Genomic DNA, 19,783 nt, shown 5'->3' on the forward strand with positions numbered 1-19,783 from the left:
TAAAAAAAAAATATTGGAGAAATCATCGTCTCCACAACTTTCATGAGAGTTTAACATGGACATTTGATTACTAAATTTCAATTAAGGCTCAGTAAATGTGATCATGAATTGAGCTTCATGGGTTGAGTATTAATTGAGCTTCAGCTTCCAATCAATTTAATCAATCTATCTTTGTAAATGTTCAAGTAATGGTCCTTTACACTTACAACAGAAGTTCCATACATGGGGACAGTCTTTGCATGCTCGCCAAGACCAATCAAGGTGTATTTCAGAATTGTGTTAAAAAAAGCACACACTCTAAGCAGACAATTATCTTTGGCATTTTAGTGTGGGGTATGATTATGTTTAACTTGTTGGGAATAAAAGGTAAATGTGTGTGCCTATCAACATTTTGCAATGTTTATATTAAAGACCACAAATTTGAAGTTTACAAGACCTGGAAAAGTAAAAGAAATAGCATTCTCCTCTGAATAGTTTAGTTTGTCCCAAACAAAGTATTTTGTGCATTTAAGTCCACTACTCACACCAATGTGGGACTTTTGTCAGGAAAAAGTATCACTCATATAGATTTCATAGAGTAGTAAGTGCACAACTGCAACACGCTATATTGTTTCTGGATATTGAACAATAGATGATCTCATGGTATTATTAATTTTGTATTAAAATATGTTTCTGTATAACATGCAGTCAGAAAATCAAAATTGATGATTGAAAAGAAGTGGAGTTCATTCACATCCTATTTGGGAATCAAGGCCTTTATAATATCTGTACGTTCTCTTGCCTGATTTGGTGCATTTCCTTTGATCTGCTTGCCTTGGTGGGACAGGTGTCCCGAGGCCATCACTCATCCGTTGTTCTGTGACTGGCGCCTTCTTCATCTTCGCGCCACAGGGCTGCTGCCGCTAGTACAGGGACTACAAGCCCCAAAAGCCCCTGCTCCAGTTACCAGCTGCTGCTGCTTGAGAGGGGGAGGCGCCACCATCGCGCTATTTAGCGCTGCCTCTTTCCCCGCAGCGCGGGACGCGCCCGGGCGTGTGCCGGGCGAAGCCTGGGCCAAAGGCGGGCCCGTTTGAGCCCGTTCGAGCACGGTTGAGGACGGGCCGGGGCCACTCCCTTTAATTCATTTGACAACGTTTGATTTGTGCTTAGAGCTCACAGGCTACATTACTAGACCGCCTTGGTATTTTCTTTTTTGTCTGTATTTTTGTTGCTACTGACTAGTGGAGCAGCCGTAGTCATCATTCTAAGTCTAACTAGTTGAAACAATGTCTACTACCAAGTTGGGTAATGGTAGGAAGTCCATGCCAGGTGGGTCTATTGTGGGCACATTGGACCAGTTTTTAATCAGGGCATCCTCTGTGTTGGTACACGAAATTGAAATGACTGAAAAGAGGCTCTCAATGGAGCCCGCTTTTGATAAACGGTCATCTATGGGTTTGCTGGCCGATGTGCCGTAGCCAGATCAACAACCATCTGCTGATGCCGTACTTTCGGGGGAAACTGGCGAGGGAACCCAGCAATGTGAGGCTGCTGGTGGATTGCCCGATATTCCCATCAATACGGATATTGTATCAATTGGCCTATGTGCTTCATCGCGAAATGAAGAGCGCCCTGGACAATCAGTACCAAGATTGCAAACACGGTCCGCATCCATGTCTAAAATGGGAGCTCACCATTCGGGACCAGACCAATCGGCTAAAAGGAAGCATGGAGGGGCTATACCGAAAAATAGAAAGGCGAAAATTCAGAAATGTACTAATACGGGGGTAAGTTCGCCGATAAGAATTGTGCCTAGCCCTGCTCCACCCCAGCCTATTGAACATGTGACTGTGGCTACACCAAGTATTGGAGATGTTTCCTCTATAGAGTTTGGAGAAGACTTTTAGGTCAAACTGGAAACTATATTTACAAAGACATGTCTCCCTATCTACGATAGACTTAATTCAATAAAAGACAGACTATCGCATTTAGAACTATTGTTTGTTCCCATACAGGCAGATGGTGGTATGCAGGTTGAAGGCGGTGCTGGGAACTCAGAGGGGTTGTCTGGGCAAACAAATGCAGTTGTAACAAATGCAGATGTAGTTGTTCCACTCACCGCTATTGTAATACCTGTTGAGCTTCCAACTCAATCTAGCAACACTGCTGTGATTAATGATCAGGTAGTAAATAGAAGTGTTGAGAATGGGGGGGATAGAGGGATAGAAAAACAAACAAATCTGTCCACCAACACTATGGCTTATGACGTATCTAGAAAAGCACTACCATGTATAGATCTCCCTCCCGAGTCTATACCGTATGTGGTGGTACTCACAGGGGTCCTAGTTTTGAGCCTGGGGAAATATGAGGCTTATAGTGAGCTTAAAAACAAATGCATCCATTGGCTGAATCACAATAGGCCACTTCCAAACCAGGAATCTAGTGAAATCCTCTTTGCTCGACGGGTGGACTGGGTGGGGCATAGGGTAAAAACTATCCAGGGTGATTGCGTTGTAATAAATTTTAGGAATAGATGGGCCGTGGAACATATTTGTAACTGGGCTCCAGAATGCTCTGCAACGCAAATCCAATCATTTCCCCTAACATATTTCTATCCTGCCATTTCCACAAATTCTAATCCTAATTTCACTAGTAGAGCACAGCTCTGGAGGGAAGGGGAGAATCCGGGTTGAAGTGCCCAGGCAGGGTATGCTAACTGGAACGGAGACAAAAATCACCCCCCTGCGCTGGCAAGGTTTTGTCACAGCAATAGATTTAGTGTTTTGGACCAAGTAGACTGACGGTTGAGGAGTAGTTTGTCCCCATCCTATAAGGTCAGTGATACGGATTTACTAGTAGCCAGGGAAGGTAAGGTGGGCGTTGAATGCCCCATCACCCTGCAAAAAATATAGGGGTGTGACAGTACTTTAGAGGCAATCTCGGGTAATGTTAGGGCAAGCTGAAGGGAAAAGCCTGATGGTACATCCGTGGGTGTCCCTCCTTTGGTAACACAGGAGGGTGTAGGTAGTAGGGGAGCCATTATAGTAATGACAAGGGGCCATGATAGAGAGAAAAATTAAGAAGGTCTTAATCCTGGGAGGGCAGGGACGTTTATTGACGACATATTAGTGGGGGATGTCAGATGTATTATGGTTGAAAATAAATTTCGAGTGTGGGAGGAAAATAGTAATATTAAAATTCTCTCCTGGAACGTAGCGGGGCTCAAGACCAAACTATTTTGCCCCGATTGGGGCTCGTTTGTAGAGAAGCATGATATCTGCCTAATGCAGGAGACGTGGGCTCTGGAATTTAACCAAAGGAGAGGTTTCGCCACCTTTAGCATATTGGCCATAACGAAGGGCAGGGGTAGACCGTCGGGGGGACTGAGCATCTGGGTGGGTACGCACCTGGGTGCCAAAGCAGAGCAGTTACAAACTAACTCTCTTGACATACAATGTGTTCTCCTAACTTTCCCACTCAATACAAAAATTGCCCTAATTAATATTTATTCAAGGCCAACTCAGTGTGGACAGGAAACTAGACATAATTTTGTCCACCCTAAGCGTGGAAGGGTATACTCAGATGTGAGTCCCTTGCTCATTGCACCATCAGGATTCAAGCAAGCCGGGCCGAAGACGGCTGAAATGCCAGAAACCGGTCCCCGGAAGCTTGTTTCCTTCCCAGTGTAAGAATTGGCTTTTGTAGTCTGGTCTGCCCTGTTCCCATGATGCACTGGGCCAGGGACAGACTAATTTGCATACAGCCAGGTTCTGAAACTGGGATGGTGCAATGAGCTAAAAAACGGTGTTGGATCTAGCGCTGATCTCTTGACTGGGTGAGAGTACTCTGCTTAATTCAGAGACTCTGTCCATCACCACCCCTTGTTGTAAATAATTTTGTCCACCCTAAGCGTGGAAGGGTATACTCAGATGTGAGTCCCTTGCTCATTGCACCATCAGGATTCAAGCAAGCCGGGCCGAAGACGGCTGAAATGCCAGAAACCGGTCCCCGGAAGCTTGTTTCCTTCCCAGTGTAAGAATTGGCTTTTGTAGTCTGGTCTGCCCTGTTCCCATGATGCACTGGGCCAGGGACAGACTAATTTGCATACAGCCAGGTTCTGAAACTGGTATGGTGCAATGAGCTAAAAAACGGTGTTGGATCTAGCCCTGATCTCTTGACTGGGTGAGAGTACTCTGCTTAATTCAGAGACTCTGTCCATCACCACCCCTTGTTGTAAATAATTTTGTCCACCCTAAGCGTGGAAGGGTATACTCAGATGTGAGTCCCTTGCTCATTGCACCATCAGGATTCAAGCAAGCCGGGCCGAAGACGGCTGAAATGCCAGAAACCGGTCCCCGGAAGCTTGTTTCCTTCCCAGTGTAAGAATTGGCTTTTGTAGTCTGGTCTGCCCTGTTCCCATGATGCACTGGGCCAGGGACAGACTAATTTACATACAGCCAGGTTCTGAAACTGGGATGGTGCAATGAGCTAAAAAACGGTGTTGGATCTAGCCCTGATCTCTTGACTGGGTGAGAGTACTCTGCTTAATTCAGATACTCTGTCCATCACCACCCCTTGTTGTAAATAATTTTGTCCACCCTAAGCGTGGAAGGGTATACTCAGATGTGAGTCCCTTGCTCATTGCACCATCAGGATTCAAGCAAGCCGGGCCGAAGACGGCTGAAATGCCAGAAACCGGTCCCCGGAAGCTTGTTTCCTTCCCAGTGTAAGAATTGGCTTTTGTAGTCTGGTCTGCCCTGTTCCCATGATGCACTGGGCCAGGGACAGACTAATTTGCATACAGCCAGGTTCTGAAACTGGGATGGTGCAATGAGCTAAAAAACGGTGTTGGATCTAGCCCTGATCTCTTGACTGGGTGAGAGTACTCTGCTTAATTCAGAGACTCTGTCCATCACCACCCCTTGTTGTAAATAATAGGAATCTAGAGTCATCGACCAACTGAGAGAATATATACTAACTTTTGACCCTGAAATCATCTTAATTATAGGGGGGATTTCAATTGCCAGTTTCAGCCTCTAATCAGTGCATGCGCTGATGACCTAGATGATGAGGACCAGTATTGGCATATTCCTGAATCTCAGATCCCACCAGTTAGAGCATGGACGCCGCTGGTCCTCCAAATAAATTTGTTTACTTTGTCCTCTTCATTGAGGGCTTGTAACGGGAGGTTGAAATCGGACAGACCTGGCTTAGCCTCCTTTAATAGAGAAGGGCAAAATTTGATCATCGATTATATTCTGGTTGAGTGGAGATCTTGGGACAGGGTTTTGGATTTCCAAATCCACCAGAGAAATGCTAGTGATCATAACGCTCTATTTATGACACTTAAACCAGGGAGTTAGGGTCTGTCCAACCCCGTAGTAGCGCCCAACCTAACTCCCCAACCTCTCCTGTTACACAACAACAGGTGGAGAGTAAAATGGCCCCACATACAAGACTCCCCCAAAAAACTAGCATACATATACCAGCAGGTTGTCCCTTACCTCAGTGAAATGGCCGAGGTTGGATTATCTGGTATACAGGTAGGCATGGATGCTAGGCCGAACAGTTGACCAGCAAGCTGTTTAGGGTGTTCTATCCGGAAGGAAGCAGAAAGGTAAAATCAGACCCAGACCATCCCTGGTTCAATGCTACTTGTCGTAAAGCCAAAACAGATTTGTTGATTGCTGTTAAGGCTAGGGATAAGCCCAAGATAAAACAACTTCGGCTGAAGTACAAACATGTTATTCAATCTGAGAAGAAAGACAGGGAAGCCAACAGATGGGAAGATCTTCAAACAGCCCTTGTGCGCAAGGATTCGAAATCTTTCTGGGAAATAGTTAGCGCAAGGGGGAAGGAGGGCAGACCATCATCATTGCTGGCGATAGAATTCAACATAGCGCCAGCAGTGTGGGAAGCTGACTTTGGAACCCTATACTCACATTCGGGCAATGATCAACCACCACCCCCAAACACAAGCCTCCACCATGAGCATCAATTGGTGGGGGCTTGGGAGGACCCACTAACATCACATACATGCCTCCATCTTGAGCATCGATTGGTGGGGGTATGGGACATAACTTCTGTTGACGTTGAACTTGCTATCACTAAGCTATTGCCTAATAAGGCTCCCGGCCTAGATAAGCTTCCAGGGGACCTATTTCGGTCAGAACCAAAAATATGGGCCCCATATTTATGTGTTTTGTTTAACTCTATTCTAAAGGGCACGGACCCGCCGGACTCCTGTCGTGGGGCCGAGATAGTACCTATCCATAAAAAAGGCTGTCCCCTACTGCCATCTAATTATAGGCCTATTAGCCTAATAGATATCACCCAAAAGTTAATGGAACGTATTATTCTAGAAAGAATTCAGGCCTGGATTGAGGAAAAAGAGGTCTTAAGCCCGTTCCAGACAGGCTTTAGAATGAGTACTTCAACCATTGACCAGATATTCAGACTTCAGGTCTTGTATTGGAAGACGGTGAGTGTGGAGGGTGGCAGCCTCTACCTCATCTTTGTTGACCTGAGGTCTGCGTTCGATCTGGTCCCTAGGGAAAAACTGTGGAGTGTACTTCTAGATCTTGGTATTCCACCATATCTTTTGGATGTTCTAATACGCCTTCATACTGAAACTTATGCAAAAGTGAGATGCGGGAAGCTTGGAGAACTATCAGCCAGCTTCCCTGTGAAAAAAGGGGGTGCGCCAGGGGTGCGTCTTGGCGCCCACCCTATTTAGCTTGTACATTAATGGGCTTATAGAGCATCTATTTGGCATCAAGGACATCGATGCCCCAAGGTTAGTTTCAGGTCGGGTGCCCGCATTGATGTTCGCGGATGACACTTTGCTGTTGTCCAAGACATCAATGGGTATCCAACGCACCTTGGATGGCTTTGCTAATTTCTGTGCGCTGAGGGGCTTGGAGATAAACTTTTCTAAAACCAAGTTTATGATTTTCAATCCTCCCAGGCAGTCCCGGTCAAATCCAGTATTGAACGGTACACCCTTGGAGCGAGTGAAAACTTTTGAGTACCTAGGTATTATCCTTGTGGAACATCTGGACTGGGATACGCACCTAGCAAAGGCCGCTCTAAAGTTAACTCAAATGGCGGGTGGGATATTGAAAATGCACAGAGCCTCAGAATTTCAGCCAGCAGCCCCTGTTATTGAGATCTACAAAACACAGGTTAGAGCGGCTTTGGTGTATGGGGCTGAGCTCTGGTGGTACCGTAGGCCTACTGACCTCACAAAGGTAGAGCACACATTTATGAGGAACCTGTTGGGACTCCCAGTCAGCACGCCGTTAGTACCACTTCGGTTGTACTTAGGGCTACTCCCCATTGAGGAGGAAGTGGCACTACGCCCAATCATATACTGGAGAAGACTGTGGACAGTTCCTGAGCTAGCTGCCTATAAAAAAGAATTTTGGGAAGGTTGGGCTTATCTGAGAACCAAGAAAATTCCGTGGTTATTGCACATAAAAGAAACCAGTAGTAAGATTGGATTACCCGAGCTGTGGGGATTACCAGAAGAATCGTGCTTGGAAATAACTAGGGCTGCTCTGGTTCGTCTCTACAGGTATTTTAACCTACTGTCTCTTCAAGAGAGTTCGACAATAGGTAGATTGACAATCCAGTTTCGTCAAATAAAAGACGAGTATAAAACAGAAGACTTCCTTGACCTGATTTATCCAGCTCTGGCAAGGAACTTATATATGCAATTCAGGTTGGGCACTCTGCCACTTGCATCCTTTACCAGCAAATGGCACAATAAAAATAATATTGAGTGCCCAGCATGCAAATATAAACTTGAAGATGAGATTCACGTCTTGTTCTTTTGCCCTGCTTATCTGGCTGTACGCAAATACTGGGTGGTACCCATCTGCAGAAACCTTGGTTTTAGACATTGTCGTTTAGCTTGTAGAATACTAAAGTATCCTCCTATCGTTTTTGCCGTTTCCCGCTTTTTGCATGGGTTGTGGCATAAACGTAGGACTTTTCTTACCCAAACAATCGAATGATTAAAATATCTGTATACATTTTTAGCATCGATTACTGCGTTGAATGTTTAATCTGATTTTATGATGGGATGTACAGATATAGTTTTAACTTGTGAAATCAAGTGTATATATATATATATATATGATTGCCTTTGTATTGTCGTATACTATTTATTCGTGTTTTCTGTACTGTATGTATTTTATCTCTGTACTTTTATGGTCCGTTGTGACCGAAATAAAGTCATCGAACGGAATATCTGTACATACATTTTGAAAGGGCTTAAACAGACATTCACTGAAAGTCCTATTTTCCATAAGATATGTGATGACAAGTCTAACCAGCAGCTGCCATAATTGAATAAAACAAAATCCATTGCCTTGTAATCTGTAAGTTATTTCTTTTAAGAACAAGCACTGTAGCACTTCTGCTTTCCACTGAAGTCAGTCCGGCAGGTAGAGTCCAGCCAGTTTATAATCAAACTTCATTTTAACAAGTCATCAACGAAGGTATCAGCACTTGAGCTCCATGTAAATCCGCTAGGAAAGCCTAACATGAGTTGTATGTCATAATATTGAACAGAGACTCCAATATATAGCCTACCACTATATTGTCATGGTAGGTATATAGGTAAGTGTAGATTTACTATTCTTAACTCCACCTCTATGTACCTTGACGATATGTATAATCAAGGTACCTAAATGAGATGTGGAGTCATTAATAGTAAATGTACACTTTCCTACACATACTTACCTTGCTGAAATAGTGGTAGTCGATATTCTGCAGTCAGTATCAGAAAGTCGATATTCTGATTGCACCCGTGATGATCTTCCATTTGAGATAGATATATGACATATAGATGGTTTGTAATAACATAAAGACTCTCCTGGTATATTTTCAGATTATCACAATTGGAGTATATGTGAAATTGAGTTTGTCCCTTAGGGAAAATTGTGCCTGCTTTTCTCCACTCATCAACATTTTGTGCTGTGTAGAGGTCAAATAACAGCTTACAGTGTTTAGGCATAAAAGTAGATGGTTTCGAGGTTCTATGCATCATCATTATTGACTGTTGCATTACCTCTAGATAGTAATGTAACACCAATGTTCTTGACTAAAGAAAGTACTTCTCTCCACCGTGTCTTCTTTGTAGGCCAACAAAATATTATAGAAAAGGGAGATACTTTGTCTTCTCGGCCTAACTTTAAGTATAGAAAGAAACTCAACTTGGGCAGATAGTAAATTTCAAATCATATCAATCTGTTATTGGAGAATAAGTGACCAATGTTTTTGGGTTCCCATTTCTATCAAGCTCTTTTTATAGGAATCATGAAATATCTCAACGATGCAATAATTGAACCGGAGTGGTATTCACTCTGTGATATTGGTGATACACCAATGTTTAATTATGTATAACTATATTCGTACACAATCTTGAAGTATCTAGATTTTGACTTTTCCCAGAATGTAGTGTATCTACATTTTATTAAGGATTAATTAATACCTTTATATCACTCTAAAACGACAACGCTGAAAATGAGGCATCTTTTGCTTTATGAAGCATTCATTTGAATTCTGATTTCCAATCGCAGACAAAAGTGCAATTTAAATCTGCAATCCCAATTTTCTCTGAGGATGCAAACATTACACTGCTGATGGAACTTCCTATGAAAAGATTAGGAAAACAATGTAATTTAACATTAACATTTTTGCCATTTTACATCCATGAATAAAGGAGACAGTCAGCAATTGTTTGTGAGCACGGTATTATAGTTTGCATGTAAGGATTTTCATGAATTATTGCTCTTAATTGCTTTAAATGTTCCTGTGTGTTAATTTTATCTGCAACAATATAGTGCCTGAGGCTGGTTGTGACTGATTAAGATTGTACCTCTTTTAGAGAGATTTCTTTCACAATTCTCCTATGCCTGTGAGTGCCACCCCTATAGTGGGCCTAATTATAAGCGCATTCTTGGCACACAGGAGAATTTAAGTCCCCTTAACTTGTATAAACTGAACCTGGGCTGTACAAATAATGTTATCATCCAGATGTTCCACAGAAATGGCTTAGATCAAACTAGACAGAGGTGTCCTCTCATACGATCACCGTCTGATAATAAAAAGCCTCTTACAATTCACCATTCTCATGCCTTGCCCAGTAGTGTGCAGTATAAAATGCCAACACAAGTTATACATTTAAGTTTTAGCCCTTTCTAAGTAGTGAATATCAATAATAAGCCAATACAATCTTATCAAAGACCTTTTACAATTTTGAGCAAGCTAAACCAATAAAAATAATTAAACTAAAAATAATGGTAACTTACCCTTCTGCCAATCAGAATAAAATTGTGTTTTCATCCAGAGGCTATTGAAGTGATCATGTTTGCTTGGTGATTAGTATTTTCGCAAAAATTCTTCGATTGGCATTTTGGAAAGATGTTATTTGACAGGACACTCTCGGCATCTCACATATCTTATTTTAAAAATATATATTCTAATGTTGGTTTTCTCCCAGATAAGATGTTTAACTCAGTTACACAGACTTTGATACATGTTTGATTTTAAGGCTTTATTTTGAATCAGATTTATATTATGTGGATACCTTGACCAAAGTTGGAAACTCCGGCATTAATTGCTGCTATAGCCATGACATGTTATATGATTATGGAAAATATTATACAATTCTTCAGATATTTCACTGTCACTGTAAGGTTCTGAGGATGTAGACCCCCTGAAAACCTCTGCCATCCCTGCGGAATCCGGAGAGAGACAGGGAAAGGGTGAGAGAGAAAAACCAGACTGGATCTTTCAACTAAGTTGGTTACTATCCTGGACAACTGTTGTCAGAGTGTTCCATACTCTCGTGGCATTCTTCAAGTATAAGAGAATGTCGTCTGCGTAAAGCGAGACTCGATCTTCAAAACCGGGAGCCCACCGAATCCCTTTCATAGAAAGCTCCCAACGGAGCCATTCTGCCAAAGGTTCCAGCGCGAGAGCGAAAAGCAACGGGGACAGCGGGCAGCCCTGCCGAGTGCCTCGACCAAGTGCAAAAACGCCGGACGCCCGCCCATTGACCACCACCTGGGCGAGAGGCTGCTCATAGAGAAGTTTAACCCAGTTAATAAACACGGGACCGAATCCAAACTTCGAGAGGGCCGCCCACAAGTAGGGCCATTCGATGGTGTCGAAGGCCATCGTGGCATCAAGAGAGGCCAAAATGGCCGGCTCAGTGAGAGTCGCAGCCCTCGCGAGAACACCGTTGAGTCTTCGAAGATTGAGGGCGGTGTTACGATGGGGAATGAACCCGGACTGATCTGGGTGAATCAAATCTCCGATCACCGTGATCAAACGATTTGCTAACAATTTAGCCAGAATTTTGGGTTCCGCATTAAGCAGGGAGATAGGCCTGTAAGAGGCACAGCGATCCCGAGGCTTACCCTCCTTAGGAATCACCACGATGGTGGCGAGACGCTGATCAACGGGAAGAGAACCCGAGTCAAGGGCCTCAAGGAACATATCCTTCAAGTGGGGCGCCATTTTATCGGGTCTTAATTTGTAAAGTTCAATGGGCAAGCCGTTGGGGCCCAGCGCCTTGCCAGAACGGAGGGAGCGTATAGCGTCCGCTATCTCCTCCGCAGTAAGGGGCGCGTCTAGGAGATCTCTGTCCTCGTCGGAGAGACAGGGCAACGCAATGTCACGAAGCAAAAGCCGGGAATCCACCTCGTCCCTGTCGCAAACAGAGGCATACACCGTTGCAAAATGATCGACAAAGCACTCCACAATCCCAGCAGGGTCAGTAATACACACACCATCCGACCTCTCAATCACAGGAACAACACGATTCACTCTTTCCTTCCTATCCAGCCACGCAATAAATCTACCAGCCTTGTCACCAACATCATACAATCTCCCCAGTTGTTCCCTGTGCATCACCTTCGCAGCATCAGTGACAATCGACTTGTAATCCGCCTGTTTTAGACTGAGAGAGTGCAGTTTTGAACGTGTTGCACCAGTACCAAGATCACTCTCCAGGGCAGTTATCTCAGCTTCCAGGCGCACCAGTTCCGCACTTTTGGCCTTTTTGGCTGCCGCAATCAATGAGAGAGAGTGCCCACGAATCACCGTCTTAAATGCTTCCCACACAGACACAGAGGAAGGCACAGATCCCACATTATCAGCAAAATAATAATCCACAGCTTTAACAAGGTCAGAGCGAATCTTCGGATCCTGAAGATACCAAGGGTTAATGGGAGCTACTCTGCCCACACCACCTCCTCCCGCCGAAAGACGAAGCCACAAGGGGGAGTGATCGGAAATGCCCCTGGGAAGATGGCGAATCTCACCAATTGAGGCGGAGTGCGCCGAAGGCATCAAAAAATAGTCAAGTCTGGAGAGGCTACCATGTGCTCCAGAGTGAAAGGTATACTGAAGCAGTGCGGGATGTAATAAGCGCCAACTATCCACTAGCCCAAAGGTGTCAAGGAAGTCGCTCAACCACATATGGGATCTAGCGAGGTCCCTGGGGGGAAAGCGATCAGCGGTGCCAGAGACAACGGAGTTAAAATCCCCTCCGAGTATAAGAAGACCCTCAGGCAAACCCAGCAAGACCCTACCCAAGTCAGCATAAGTAACAGCCTGTAGACCCGGGGGGATATAGACAGAAAGTACGGAAACTGTCCTCCCCTCCCATCGTCCCGTAAGCACTGCATAGCGTCCTCTATCATCGAGAGTGATCTCGTCAATCTCCAAAGGAAGAGAAGACCGAATAAGAATACCAACCCCCCTGGAGCCCGAGGAGAAGCCAGAGTGAGCAACAAGGCGGTATCCCCGTCTATTCATAGCTCGACAAGTATTACCTATAAGATGCGTCTCCTGCAGGAGAACTACATCGGGCGAATGGCGCTTGAGGTACTGCAGCACCACCCCTCGCTTTATTCTGTCTCCCAGCCCGTTAACATTCCACGACAGCAGTCTCAACTCACCACCCCCCATCCCCCAGAAGAGGCAGAGCGCCCCACATACGACACCAGTAGACCGAAAGGATTAAAGAAAAACATTTGAAAGCCTTGTGAATAAAAACAATCCCACACAATACCCCCCACCCCCCAGAACTTGAAACCCGTTACAACTCCCCCCACCCTGCACCCCTGCGTTAGACTTGAAATCCACCCCAACTTGCAGTGTGCCTGTCGCCCCAAGAAGAAACTAATCTACACAAAGACCCCCAGAGGAGGAAAAGACCCCTTCGCCCCGCCACCCAAAACAATAATAAGAATCATTGTCCGAACTCAGCTGGAAAGGTCGGAAAGTTCAGACATCAGGATCCACCGGTCATTCCTGCTGATGCATGTCACCCTCGGCGCCGCCGGGGTGCTCCGTGAAATCGTCCCTTTAAGGCAATGAGTCCAGCCAGTCACTGACACAATCCGGGCGATCAAAAAAGAACATTCGTTCACCGTGTTCAATACGAAGTCTGGTGGGAAACAGCATTGCATATTTGAGGCCCAGGTCTCGGAGCCGCCTCTTGACCCCCTGGAATCCCATTCTTTGCCTCTGGACTTGAGGAGAAAAATCCGGGTAGAAGTTCACGGTGGCATTTTCGAAAGTCACCGGGCCCTTGTCTCGAGATGCCTGCAGAATAACATCCCTGTCCCTAAAATGGAACAGGCGAGCAACTATGGGTCTCGGGGGGGCGCCCGGCTGGAGCTTACCGCCAGGTATTCGATGTGCACGCTCTACCGCAAAGAATTTCGTAAGTCCAGAGGGAGCAAGATAGTTGGAGACCAGATCTTCCACCAGGAGGTCGGTCGCCAAGGCCTCAGGGTTTTCAGGGACCCCAATAATGCGGACGTTGTTGCGGCGGGACCTATTTTCATAGTCTTCCAGGCGTCGGGCCAACGCGTCTCGAGAAGAGCGCAGGTTCCCAATCTCAGTCTGAACGTCCGTGACATCAGTGATCAGGCTGGAGGTCTTAATGTCCAATTCCCTGACCCTTTCGTTGGTCTTGGCCAGATCAGCCCTTATCAGAGTAACATCCATTGCCACCGTGTCAATCTTGGAGGCAAGATCCTCATACTGCTTCCCCATGGTGGCCTCCATGTTAGTGATAGCACTCATCACGTCCTGCAGCGATAGGCCGGGCACCGTACCAGAGGTAGCCTTAGAGTCATCGGGTTTGCGGCCAACTCCGCCGGGGGACCCCTTCACATAGTGATCCATGATGTTGGTCTGCGTCTGCCCCCCCCGGTGGGGAGTTTTACCTTTTCGTCGCTCCGGATCCCAATTGCGGCCATACTGGAGAACGGGCCCCGGAGGGGTCCGCGCGACCTGGTAAAAATGGCCGACCGAGACGTAGTCGAAAAACAGGAAAACTGACCAAAATCAACTTGAACCTCAGTAGTGCTTGAGGACAAACGAGAGGTCGGGGTATACACACGGTGCTGACTGATGGGCAGGATCAGGGAAAGTCCAGACGATGTTACGGCCGATACACGCCGGGAGTAGGAAACCGAAAGTTAAGTGGGGGAGCCCCCAGAGGGAGGCTCCTGCGGCCGATGTTGTTCAACTACTCCACGGCTGGCGAAGTTAACCAAGACCCCAGTCCGGACTCGGGGAAGGCCGCAAAGTTCAAGACGACACAAAAGTGGACCCCAATGTCCGATCAGAATGCTGAAAAGTTCATCAAGATCAGCAAGAGTTCGTCTTCAAAAGCCCGTCGTCGGAATCAGGATGTAGAAAGGATATATGCGGAGGGTGGCGCGGGTCTCGGGAGCCCTCTGCTCACACGACCATCTTAGATGCCCGCGAAGCTCCTCCTCCTCTCGTGGCATTCTTGAGCCTTCATACGTTTCAGGGTATCTCTGCTGCTCCTTGTGCATTTATTAAATAAATAAAATATAAGTTTAATAAAATATCCATTGCATTGGGGGTTTCACAATATGCCCCGCACATAGTACCTATGAATATGTATTTGTAGAGCACGTGCATATTCCAAAGAGTGTCCCAGCGCTGAAAATAGGAAGTCCTGTCAGCAGAAATGAGATCGCCTTATTTTGTTTTTAGGAAAAGCCAGGCTTTTAGCTTGTCCCTGAACACAGGAAGCTCTGAGATGGTGCAGAGCTCCCTAGGGAGTTTATTCCGTGCCTTTGAACCAAGAAAGGAGAAAGATCTTCCACGGGTTCTGGTTCGGCGATTTTTCAAAATACTGGCTAAATAGCTGTGTGTAGATTGCAAAACTCTGGGGGTGGGGGGCATACTCAAATATCCTCCTCCTCAGGTACACAGCTCCCTTATCATGGAGGTCTTTATGGGCCAGGGCTAGTGTCTTAAAAATAATCCTCTTTTTGATGGGAAGCCAATGAAGCACCCTCAAGTGTGGAGTCACTTGTGTTCTTGGAGCTAGATTAAGAATTATTCTGACTGCCGCATTCTGGATCACTTGCAAGTGATTTAAAATTTACTTTGGGAGGTCTAGGTAGAGAGTATTTCCATAGTCAAGCCTGGAGGTGATCAGGGCATGGAACACCGTTTTCCTGCTTTACACCGATGGAAAAGGAAAACATTTTTTCAAAGGGTATAATATCCCAAAACAAGAATCCACTGGTGCCTGAATTTGGGGTTGGAAGGACAGGGCACTGTCAATTTTGATTCCCAGGTTCTTTACAGAGCTTTGTTGCGTACCTGGGTGGGGAGGGACAACATCTTGAGACCACCAAGTCCTCCAAACCTCAGGTGAGGAGTCACTGAAAAACACAATCTCCGTTTTGTTGCGTTGCATTTTAGCTGGTTAAAGGATAGCCAGTTGAACAGATTGGAGAAGCAGGACTTAATAGCATTTCCATTAAATTCATCTCCTTTTCCACAGGTAAAAAACAGCTGAATGTCATCCGCATTTGATATTACTTTCGCCCCCTGAGCATCCGCCAGAACAGCTAGGGGCCTAAAGTAGGCATTGAACAGAGTGGGACTCAATGATGACCCTTAAGGGACTCCCACAGCCACTTCACAGATTGGGAATGAACACAGAGAAGGAGCACTTCTTGGCTTCTGTTGTTTAGAAAGGAGGTCAGACGCTTCAGGGCTAGTCCTTCAATCCCAATAGCCGGAAGGCGATCCAACAATCTTTCAAGGGAGACTGTATCAGAGGCCGCCGAAAGATCTAATAAGATCAAGACGGCCTTCCCCCATTATCTAGTGTGCCTTTGATATGGTCGACTACTTCTAACAGAGCTGTTTCTGTGCTACAGTTGAATCTTGAAGGCCGACTGACTAGGATGAAGGAGGTTGTTATTTTCAAGGTAACCCGAGATGTGTGAGTTAACAAGCTTTTGTAGGTTTTTTGAAAAAACTGGGAGAAGGGAAATCGGCCTGTAATTGGCTTGAACTTTGTGGTCGGCCATTGTTTTTTAAGTAAGAGTAACATTTTAGCTGTCTCCATCTGGTGGACACCGTTCCGGATGACAGTGACTCATTTAGGACTCTGTTTACCACCAGATTGATAGCCTGAACCACTTTTAACAAGTAAACTGGGCGGGCAGGGATCAGACGAGGGCCCTGACCTAATACCCTAAATGGCCATTAGCAATCCATCCATAGAAATATAAGGGAGGATAGGTAGAGTGGGCGACTCAAAAGTATGTCTACTAGAACCAGCCGCATCGCCAAAACTTTCTGCTACCTGAGTAGTATTCAACAAACTTGCTTGGATTGTAGTTATTTTATCATGGAATACTCTGCCATACACTGGCATGGCTATATGTGCATTGAATATGTGGAAGTTCGAAACAGTAGGCCAAGAATTATGGAGGAAAGGGAGCGACTCAAGATGTCAGGGAGGAAAAAGACTGAGATAGGTGGGATGCAGTACAGTGCGCATACAAAAAACAGACTTTCAAGGATTTCTTAGATACATGGGGCCAGGTGTACAGCTATTTTTAGCGTCCACAAACGGGAAATCAGGACGTTTGTGACAGCTAACAATGGTTGTAGCATGAACAGACCCTATTTTGCGAATCGGTAACCTATTATTGACTCGCAAAATAGGGTTTGCGAGTCCCTATTGTGAAAGGATAGTATGAAGAGAGGCCATTGGCCCAACAGGGGAGAAATGTATGTCTCAACCTTTACCCACATATGCATCTACAAGCCAGTTAGTGTTGTGCAGGTGCTTGCATGGCGCAAAGCACAAAAATCAATGCATTGATCTACTAACCATCACAAAGGCCTGTTGTTGTTCCAGTGCAACATTGTGAAGCACCACACAAGCACCTGTTCAACCCACTGTAAATGTAGGCCTTAGTTTCAACAGCATCAAGTGAGTTTTGCTGATCCTCCACAAAGACAGGACCTTGACTGGTAAGGCAAAAAATAAATGATGAGAGTAGAATGTGGATGTCTTTTTTGTAGACAGAAAGTGGAGGAGCCTACAACAGAAGTAGCTTAAAGGGGGACAAAAACAGTACTACGCGCCCCACCTGCCTGATGAAGGCGGGCCGGATCCAGAGTTCTCCTATGCGATCATTACCAATGTGGAACCTCACATTTCATAGTGAGTGTACAGTATATTCTTCTCCTCATTCCTAATATTACCCTAATCCAGGCATTTCTTTTTTTCATGAACTCAAAAATTAGTTCTCACACAAGGGGTCAAGGGGAAGTGTACGCTACTAAATGAAATGTTAAGTCCTATACTGCTTCCAAGAATTATTATGCTTACACAGAGTATAGAGTACCGAGGCGCAAGAAAAACGAAAGAAATGGGAACAGAAGGTGGGGGCACTACAGGTGTTTGGATGAGAACACTCACTCACCCGAGGGTGATATGCTTCATCATTGGGTCTCTCCACATGCTCTCTCCACATGCTAGGACCACAAGGTACCTAGTGTGGGCTACAACTTTCCCGCTGGAAAGGAGGAGGAGTGTTTTTAGTAGCACATCTATGTGTTAATCTCTCTAGAATAAAGGTGATGGGCAGAGTGCAACAAAAAAGTGGGTTTAAAACTATCTCAATGAGGACAAAACACCTTTATTCCTGTCTTAATGGATAAAGGTTAAAAGCATAGTAAGACAGGGTTATGGATATTCACCCTGTATAGATCAACATGTTTCTGCCATATGTGACTTAGATGTTCCAGGAATTCTTCAGGACCATAGCGTAGTGCCACTCTGCTATATAAATGTGTACAAATTATAATAGCAAAAATAGCAAAAATATACTCAGGCCTATATCTTGACCAACAGTGCACAGTGGCAGCGGGTTGATGAGTTGGTCAGATGGCCCAAAGGGCAATGTATAAGGTCTATGTTTTTTGTGTCATCGTAAGTTTTCTGTAAATAATTTTTAGCGCACGCCTTCAACAGCGCATTGATGCTTTGACAGGGTATTGTTTACCATTAATGGCTTGGAGCCTGCCTCTGCTTACCATTCGTTTGGCTTCATTGTCACTCTTCTTTGCTGCCTCCTAATTGGCCAGGTGCCACTTCCTTTTCTTTCTGTGAAGCATGGATCAAGCACAGATTGCTTTCTCTTGATTAATGTCCATCTGCTGATCATGCTGTGATTGAGATATTATTTCTTTCACTACTGCACTTTAATATACATTGTTTATATTTCTTACATGACTCTGATTTCCAGTTCTCATGCTGCTTTCTCCTTTTCCCTTTATGTCTTCATACTTTTGCATTGATTTTATTTGGTTCCTTGTTTGTTACTTACACCCACAACTGTACTACTCTATGCCACTATTCTCTACCCTATGCCACTCCACTCTACGACATGCCAATCTAAACAACCCCACTCTACAGCTCTCCAAGTTGGTGGTAACGTCGCAAACAAAATCATACATCCCTTCTGCAACTCTCTATTAGGAAGGGGAGGCACTTGGCATGCCCCTACCTAATAGGGACTCACAAACCCTATTTTGCGAGTCAGTAATAGGTTACCGGTTTGCAAAATAGGGTTTGTTCATGCTATAACCATTGTTACCGGTCGCAAACAGCCTGATTTCCCGATTGCGGCCACTAAAAACAGCTGTACATCTGGCCCCATGTTTCTAAGAAATCCTAGTAGGTTTGTTTAGTGTGTGTGTCCTGTACTGCATCCTACCTATCTCAGTCTTGTTCCTTCCTGACTCGCTCCCTTTCCTCTATAATTCTCGGCCTACTGTTTCGAACTGCCACATATTCAATGCACATATAGCCATGCCAGTGTAACTCTATGACCTGCGCATATAGCACTGCAGTTGCACCACTTACCTGACCTCCTCATAACCTCATCCCAGATCTGCACAGAAGAGTATGCAGGCACAACTCTGCCCGTGCTTTCCAGTCCTGACCTGCAGTTGCTATGTACACATTCAGCTCTGCCCTTGCATCACCATCATGACCTGAACATGCAGGTGCATGCATACCCAGCGTTGCCAGTGCACTTGAGTCCCGATATACATGTACAATGTACACACAGCAGTTCTGATGTGCCTCGACCTTTATCTGCAGATACTCAGCACACAAAAACTCATCAACCCGTACATACGACACACACTGTCAGTGCACCTCAATCCTGACCAGTCTATACACTGTGTGCACTCAACTCTGCCAGTGCACCTCAATCCTGACCAGTCTGTACCCTGTGTGCAATCAACTCTGCCAGTGCACCTCAATCCTGACCAGTCTGTACCCTGTGTGCAGTCAACTCTGCCAGTGCACCTCATTCTCTTCCAGGGGATACTCATCAATAGTCATAATAAGTGAATTATCCCCGCCCATGTGCGGGACCCTGGAGCTTATAACAATATATATATATATATATAT

The 19,783-nt window shown here is 45.2% G+C and overlaps 1 protein-coding gene across 2 annotated transcripts in view; it reads left to right on the forward strand.

The window, feature by feature from the left end:
- The window catches only part of LOC144781997 (calpain-1 catalytic subunit-like), a 383,987-nt gene that overhangs the window by 208,444 nt on the left and 155,760 nt on the right, over window positions 1-19,783 (forward strand). The gene's annotated exons all lie outside the window — the stretch shown is intronic.

This window comes from Lissotriton helveticus, chromosome 9, assembly GCF_964261635.1.
Source record: "Lissotriton helveticus chromosome 9, aLisHel1.1, whole genome shotgun sequence".
Classification (NCBI taxonomy): domain Eukaryota; kingdom Metazoa; phylum Chordata; class Amphibia; order Caudata; family Salamandridae; genus Lissotriton; species Lissotriton helveticus.